Source organism: Silurus meridionalis, chromosome 15 (genome assembly GCF_014805685.1).
Source record: "Silurus meridionalis isolate SWU-2019-XX chromosome 15, ASM1480568v1, whole genome shotgun sequence".
In the NCBI taxonomy this organism is placed as follows: domain Eukaryota; kingdom Metazoa; phylum Chordata; class Actinopteri; order Siluriformes; family Siluridae; genus Silurus; species Silurus meridionalis.
This window is the reverse complement of record NC_060898.1, coordinates 24232235-24240915: the sequence shown is the minus strand read 5'-3', so window position 1 is coordinate 24240915 and position 8681 is coordinate 24232235. Positions and strand designations below refer to the sequence as shown.

The 8681-nt window shown below is 45.6% G+C and overlaps 1 protein-coding gene across 6 annotated transcripts in view; it reads right to left on the bottom strand.

The window, feature by feature from the left end:
- The window catches only part of shroom1 (shroom family member 1), a 25597-nt gene extending 18127 nt beyond the window's left edge, over positions 1-7470 (bottom strand). For 2 of the 6 annotated variants that reach the window (XM_046867660.1, XM_046867669.1), the window contains exon 1: positions 7351-7470. The gene's annotated coding sequence lies outside the window, so the exon portion shown is untranslated. Of the gene's footprint in view, positions 1-185; positions 507-2316; positions 2589-2906; positions 3377-7350 lie in introns of those variants that run through there. The other 4 variants (XM_046867664.1, XM_046867661.1, XM_046867663.1 and 1 more) reach the window with 4 other exon arrangements.
- Positions 7471-8681: the final 1211 nt, after the last annotated feature.

Genomic DNA, 8681 nt, shown 5'->3' with positions numbered 1-8681 from the left:
AGGTCTTCCATCAGACAGAATATTGTGTGCCTGGAGCCAAACTGATGTCACGTGAACTTCTTTATGCGGACGGTCACGATGAGGAGGATCAAATTCCACAGCACATGCACTTCTCAAACTGATAACATTACAGAAGGTACACACACACACACACACACACACACACACACAGAAGGGAATTTTACCTTCACAAAAACACCCACCACTGTCAGCAGAATGCAGCGTGTAAAGGATCCTGGAATTACACGTGAACACGTGGCTGAGTGGGTGTGGTTGGGTGAGGGGTTTGGTTTGGTGAGGGGCGTGGCCTAGAAGGGTGTGGTTATTGTAAAGGATTTAGGAGTTGCTCGACTTATTTCATAAACATCAACGATCTCACTAACATGGTCCAAACGCTGCAGCTGTAAAATCTGGTGGACGTGATGCGTGATGAAGAGACGCTCACACCAACCCTAACCCTAACCCTAACCAAACTCTAACCCTATCCCTAACCAAACCCCAACCCTAACCAAACCCCAACCCTAACCCTAACCAAACCCCAACCCTAACCAAACCCCAACCCTAACCCTAACCAAACCCCAACCCTAACCAAACCCCAACCCTAACCAAACCCTAACCCTAACCCTAACCCTAACCAAACTCTAACCCTATCCCTAACCAAACCCCAACCCTAACCCTAACCAAACCCTATCCCTAACCAAACCCCAACCCTAACCAAACCCCAACCCTAACCAAACCCCAACCCTAACCCTAACCCTAACCAAACTCTAACCCTATCCCTAACCAAACCCCAACCCTAACCCTAACCAAACCCCAACCCTAACCAAACCCCAACCCTGACCCTAACCCTAACCAAACCCCAACCCTAACCCTAACCAAACCCCAACCCTAACCCTAACTAAACCCCAACCCTGACCCTAACCAAACCCCAACCCCAACCCTAACCAAACCCCAACCCTAACTAAACCCCAACCCTAACCCTAACCCTAACCCTAACCCTAACCAAACCCCAACCCTAACCAAACCCCAACCCTGACCCTAACCCTAACCCTAACCAAACCCCAACCCTAACCCTAACCCCAACCCCAACCCTAACCAAAACCCAACCTTAACCTAAACTAAACCCAAACCCAAACCTAACCAAAACCTAACCCTAACCCTAACCCTAACCCTAACCCTAACCCTAACCCCAACCTAACCCCAACCCTAACCTTAACCCAAACCTAACCAAAACCTAACCCCAAACCTAACCAAACCCTAACCCTAACCCTAACCCCAAACCTAACCTAACCTTAACCCAAACCTAAACCTAACCAAAACCTAACCCCAAACCTAACCAAAACCTAACCCCAACCCTAACCAAACTCTAACCCTAACCAAACCCCAACCCTAACCAAACCCCAACCCTAACCCTAACCAAACCCTAACCCTAACCAAACCTAACCAAAACCTAACCCCAACCCTAACCAAACCCCAACCCTAACCAAACCCCAACCTAACCCCAACCCTAACCAAACCCCAACCCTAACCCTAACCAAACCCCAACCCTAACCCTAACCCTAACCCTAACCAAACCCTAACCCTAACCCTAACCAAACCCCAACCCTAACCAACCATAACCCTAACCCTAACCAAACCCCAACCCTAACCAAACCCCAACCCTAACCCTAACCCCAACCCTAACCCCAACACTAACCCTAACCCCAACCCTAACCCCAACCCTAACCCTAAACAAACCCCAACCCTAACCAAACCCTAACCCTAACCAAACCCTAACCCTAACCAAACCCCAACCCTAACCAAACCCCAAACCTAACCATAACCCTAACCCTAACCCCAACCCTAACCCTAACCCCAACCCTAACCCCAACCCTAACCAAACCCCAACCCTAACCCTAACCAAACCCCAACACTAACCCTAACCCCAACCCCAACCCTAACCCTAACCAAACCCAGTTTCTGCCCCAACATCATGCATCAACAGTAAAAACTAAAAGACATTTAAATTAAATTAAATATTCCACACACCGCTTTATATAGTTTTATTATTTTACACTGTCCATGCTAACACATGCTAAACATGCTAACGCATGCTAATAGACGCTTAATATGTAACAGTGAAATGCATTCTCTTTTGTTTCTAGCTAATATTCCACCCAGAGACCTGACAGCTCACAGCACACTTTCACTGCAGTCTTATCAGCACGGTGAAGGTAATTAAACACGCACGACACAGAAATGTACACAATCAGACGACACAGCTAAACCAAATACGAGGTGAGTGTGTCTACCTACAGCCAGCACACACTTTATTACCTCATACTTCTGTGTCTGAAACACAATCGCCTCCAGGAGACAAGATACACAACACCACGTTTCATTTCCCATCATTATTATCATGTGATGAAGATTCTACAAAGAATCAATAGAACATGGTTCCTATCGTCTCACAGCAAATAGAAAACCTGGAGACTTTAACATGTAGCTTCAGGAAGCTGAGAGAGAAATCCACCTGTCTGTTTAGTTCAGACAGACAGACAGACAGACAGACAGGCAGACAGGCAGACAGATAGACAGGCAGACAGACAGACAGAAAGGCATGCAGACAGGCAGACGGACAGGCAGACAGACAGACAGACAGACAGACAGAAAGGCATGCAGACAGGCAGACGGACAGGCAGACAGACAGACAAAAAACAGAGATATGCAGACAGGCAGGCCAATAGACAGCTGAACAGTGAGATAACAGTGAGATTACAGTGAGATTACAGTAAAAATTACAGTGAGATCACAGTGATAGTACAGGAGAAGGTGAGAGTAGAGTGAGAGTACAGTAAAAATTACAGTGAGATTACAGCGAGAGTACAGTAAGAGTACAAGAGCAGGTGAGATGACAGTCAGATTACCGTGAGATTACAGGAGCAGGTAAGAGTGCAGTGAGATTACTGTCTATCAAATCCCCTCCATTATAAAGCAGTCTGTAATCTCTGTAATAAATATCCTCTCGTCCAGACGCACTCTGAGACGACGCAGTGTTCACTGGTGTTTTTCTTTTGGTGATGAGTTAATAATTAAATGGAGACTGGTGTATTATTCACCCTCACACACAGTTTGCTTCACTGTGGAAGCTTCGCTCTGAGCACTGGAGCTGGACCAGGTGAAGACGTGACCTCACCTGACCAGCAGCAAAGTCCATGCCCGGTTCTGCTCAGACACACAGCTTATAGATTTGATTAGATTTTTGTGGCTGCAAATGATTAAAGTTCAACCCAAAATAAAACAAAAACAATTACATAATCACGTCTGGAGCAGGAAAGAGAATAAACTCAAACTGCGACGACATGCAGCACAATGATTTGCGTAATCCCATCTGCTATTTGACTAACAAACACACACTGTTTCCGTATATCACACACACACACACACACACACCACTCTCTGTACACTCTCAGCATGAAGTGGTGTAATGAGTTTCTCTCTGACTCTCTGAAGTTCAATTACTGTAATGCTGAGCTGTTTCTGTCCTTAGTGCTCCTTATTGCTCCTCAGAGCTCCTCAGTGCTCCTTAGAGCTCCTCAGTGCTCCTCAGAGCTCCTCATAGCTCCTCAGTGCTCCTCAGAGCTCCTCAGTGCTCCTTAGAGCTCCTCAGTGCTCCTTAGAGCTTCTAAGCGTTGCTCAAAACTCCTCAGTGTTCGGAATTACAAACCCTGCAGTAACGACAGAGAAAAAGGATGCGATGATGATGACGTTTTACATAAAGTCTTGTGCAGAACCTTTATAGCTCTGTAGAAGATAATGTATGTTATTAACGTCCTGATGGTCTGAGATGTGCAGCAGAGTGTAGCGATGTTCTCCTCCAACATCATTATACTCATTATTATAGGTTTCTATACATCAGATAATGACAAAGGGCAGAGAGAGCGGGGGGGGAATAGAGAGAAAGAGAGATGTTAGAAAGCACATAATGATTAAACTGCTGAACTTTGTTCCTTGGCAGAGCTGCAGAGGAGAACAGGAGAGAGGGGGAAAACTGAAGAATGGAGGAACAACAGCAGAAGCAGGAAGGAAAGGAACAGACAGAGGTGCTGATAATGAGTGGAAATGTTCATGTAAAGTTAAGTGTTTTTTAGGAAGGCTGTGAAGGAACAGGAACACGCTGCTGAACACCAAACCCTCTGTAACTACACATTTTTCTACACGGTGCTCCATCAATACATCTTTCATAAAACCATATCACCTTCTCCAGCCGCACTGACGGCTCATCACACACACTTCCTCATCACGGTGAAGAAAAGCGAAACCTGAGCACATGGCTAACAGCTACGCTAAAGCACACCACTGCTTCATACACTCTCATACACCACTTGTTGAAATCTGAGGAATGGAGCTCAGGGTCATGTGACTCCACTGAAACCAGATCTTCCAAAAACAAGTTGAAATTAAACCCTACACACCAACAATCACCAGAACATTCCAGGTTTCCAGCCGTGTCTCACAATAACAGCAGTTTATACACACTGATGAAGGACAGACGTACAGGACACGTTTCTAACGTCAACACATTCATTCAGGATCTGTTTATTCTGTAATGCTGCTGAGGAACAATATCTACTGCTTAACGGATCACTCTCACCTATACAGATCACTCTAACAGATCCCTCTCACCTCTACAGATCACACTCACCTGTACAGATCACTCTCACCTGTACAGATCACTCTCACAGATCACTCTCACCTCTACAGATCACTCTCACCTGTACAGATCACTCTCACAGATCACTCTCACCTCTACAGATCACACTCACCTGTACAGATCATTCTCACCTGTACAGATCACTCTCACAGATCACTCTCACCTCTACAGATCACTCTCACCTGTACAGATCACTCTCACAGATCACTCTCACCTCTACAGATCACACTCACCTGTACAGATCACTCTCACCTCTACAGATCACACTTACCTGTACAGATCACACTCACCTATACAGATCACTCTCACCTGTACAGATCACTCTCACAGATCACTCTCACCTGTACAGATCACACTCACCTGTACAGATCACACTCACCACTCTCACCTGTACAGATCACACTCACCTGTACAGATCACACTCACCACTCTCACCTGTACAGATCACACTCACCTGTACAGATCACACTCACATATCACAAACACCTGTACAGATCACACTCACCTGTACAGATCACACTCACCTGTACAGATCACACTCACCACTGTCACCTGTACAGATCACACTCACCTGTACAGATCACACTCACATATCACACACACCTGTACAGATCACACTCACCTGTACAGATCACACTCACCTGTACAGATCACACTCACCACTCTCACCTGTACAGATCACTCTCACCTGTACGGAGCACAGAGGGACCCGAGACTCTATCAAATCAAATAATTCTAGCAATTGTCTTCCTCGACTGGATCCTGCGTCAGGTGCAATCCGACATTCCTGCACTTCCTCCATCACAAGATTATTTCCTAGCTGCAGTTACTTCCTGTTTACGGTTGAACTCTAAACTGAAAGAGTGGATTTCGCTCCTCTGATAACCCGGGATTAATGTGAATAATTCAACTAGGGTTGGGGAGTGTGTTACAGCAGAAAACCTGAACCTCTCACACACACACACACACACACACACACACACACAAGCACAATACACACAAAAACACACAATACACACAAACACACTTACACTTTACCACTGTGCATCAGTAACAGCCTCAGGCACACTTCATTGTTCTGTTTATATCCCAGACATGCTGGAAAGAGAACTTCAGATCATCAGCACAAACACACACACACACACACACACACACACGCACACGCACACGCACACACAAACCAGAGATACAACACAATAAAAGAACATGAAAACAATAGTCTGGTTGCATAAGTATGTGCACCCTGTTTGTAATTGAGCAGGTAAACAAATCTGATGAAAACTCCAGATATCTGACGAGACGAGACGAGACGAGACAAGAAGGGGTGAGGTGAGAAAGCGCTCAGAATCTCAAGAAAGAGTAACTTGAGGGCTCAAATGTACAAATCTTTTGTGTGTAAATAAAACTAAAGTGTGAACTTGTAGTGAGTTTGTTGAAGATTAGCTTCACATTAACCTGATGATTTATTGACTGACAACAGCGAGTTTTTCTCCACTTCCTTCACATACACACAGGAATTTACTGAGTTTACCATCAACAACATGACGAAGCACTTTCAGCTCATGATCCAATCCAAAATCTTCTAATGATCACCACCAGACCAACTTCATCAGGAACATCACAGGGGCTGCGGTTACAGGAAAATAACCTGTTACACACACACACACACCTGAACCCAGGTACGTTCCAAAGCGAGCTTCTATGACAGGGTTTCTCTGAAACTGTTGTAGAGTCATCTGTAGTGTGTAGAGTGTCTGCTCCGTCATTAACATCTCCATGATCACCGCACACTGCTGAGCTGCTGACATGAACTTCAGACTCTGTAAAGGTTCCTGTATGGATCCTTGTGTGATTCTGCGGTTTCATAAGGTGTGTGTGAGACGGTTCAGGTGTGTGTGTGTGACAGACGTTGGAAATGACGTCAGGTGTGTACATGGACCTCTCTAAGGAGACCTTTTCCACAGCCTGGACTGTGAGGTTGCACAGCAGCGTGGCGTTCACACTGAAACAGGGAGTGACTGGGTTTCAGCCACGGTGTCCGGTTTCCTCCAACAAAACACCAAACACTGCATTTCTCCTCAACTGAATTAAATATCACCATCATGAACACGCTGCAGAACATTCAGAGGATAAAACAAGAAAAGAGACCTCACACACACACACACACACACACACACACTCACTGTGTGATCAACAGAACAAAGACAAAGCCATGATCATACTCCTTCTTCTCCTTCTTCTCCTTCTTCTCCTTCGTCTGCATGCTTAGACTCGTCCCTCTGACCTCAAACAGGTTCAGCTGAACCTTCACTCACCTGCATGGATTTTACTTTCTGTTCTTTCTTTCTGTAACAGTTCAACAATGTATGTGAACACACACACACACACACACACACACTCTCTCTCTTAAACTCATTGTGTAACAGCTGTTCAAGGCCTGTTTACTGAGTAAAGTACAGACACACACACACACACACACACACACACACACACACGGTGTAATGTAGTGAACGTTTCGCTCCATTCTCCTGAAACAGCGCTAAAGAAACACACACCTGTGAGCGCGACACCCTGCCACAACAACCTGTTACACACACACACACACACACACACACACACACACACACACAATGTGTGTTAGTTATTAAGTTTCTCACCTGTCGATACTGAGTGAAAGCTGGAAGGTTCCTCGGCAGGTTCTCGCGCACCTGTCCCTCACCTCTGCTTCCTGTACGGGAAAGTCCGCACCGAGAGCTCGCGACACAGACCTCAACATCACCCAATCAAAGAACAGGAGGGCGGAGCCTGTAGCTTTACCGGTAAAGGAGTGGGAGGGGTTAAAGTGAAGTCAGCAGGTTTGAGTAAACTCCTGACCTGATCTCCATCATGTTCTAAGGGAACATCTAAAGATCTACCGCTTTATATTATTCATATAGAATTTATACTCAATACAGGAGAGAACACCTTACAGAAACACACACCTGCAGAACACACATATAACTCACCTGCAACATCTGTAACACACCTGTAACACACCTGTAACACACCTGTAACAGTTTTCTCCTCTGAGCTTCGTTTATCACCAACAGCTTTTCTATCTACAGAACTCACAGGATGCTTTTAATTTTCCACTCTATTCTGAGTGAACTCATGATGCTGTGCAGATGCTGTGCAGATGCTGTGTGTAAAAATCCTGCATTGACTTTGGCATTAATTAGAAAATGTAAAAGTGTTTAAAACCCTACAGTGTAAAATCATGATTATAAATAAATAAAAAATAACTGAAATGTGTCACAGTGTAGGAAACATTCAAAAGGAAATATCAGGAATGAAACATTAAAATAAAGGAATGAATTTTTTACCAGATTTATAAAAGAGCTGAAATGCCGAATCCCCACACATCCAGATTTCAGCGTCTGAAGGAAAGAAAGCTCTTTCACCTGCTGCAGATTTCTGAACTCGTGCTCTGAGTCAGGAGGAGAGAGTCAGGAGAAGAGAGTCAGGAGGAGAGAGTCAGGAGAAGAGAGTCAGGAGGAGAGAGTCAGGAGAAGAGAGTCAGGGAAAGAGAGTCAGGAGGAGAGAGTCAGGAGAAGAGAGTCAGGAGGAGAGAGTCAGGAGGAGAGTCAGGAGGAGAGAGTCAGGAAGAGTCAGGAGAGAGAGTCAGGAGAGAGTCAGGAAGAGAGTCAGGAGAGAGTCAGGAGAGAGAGTCAGGAGAGAGTCAGGAGAGAGAGTCAGGAAAGAGAGTCAGGAGGAGAGTCAGGAAGAGAGTCAGGAGGAGAGAGTCAGGAGGAGAGAGTCAGGAGAGAGAGTCAGGAGAGAGTCAGGAGAAGAGAGTCAGGAGAGAGAGAGTCAGGAAAGAGAGTCAGGAGGAGAGAGTCAGGAAGAGTCAGGAGGAGAGAGTCAGAGAAGAGAGTCAGGAGGAGAGAGTCAGGAGGAGAGTCAGGAGGAGAGTCAGGAGGAGAGAGTCAGGAGGAGAGAGTCAGGAGAA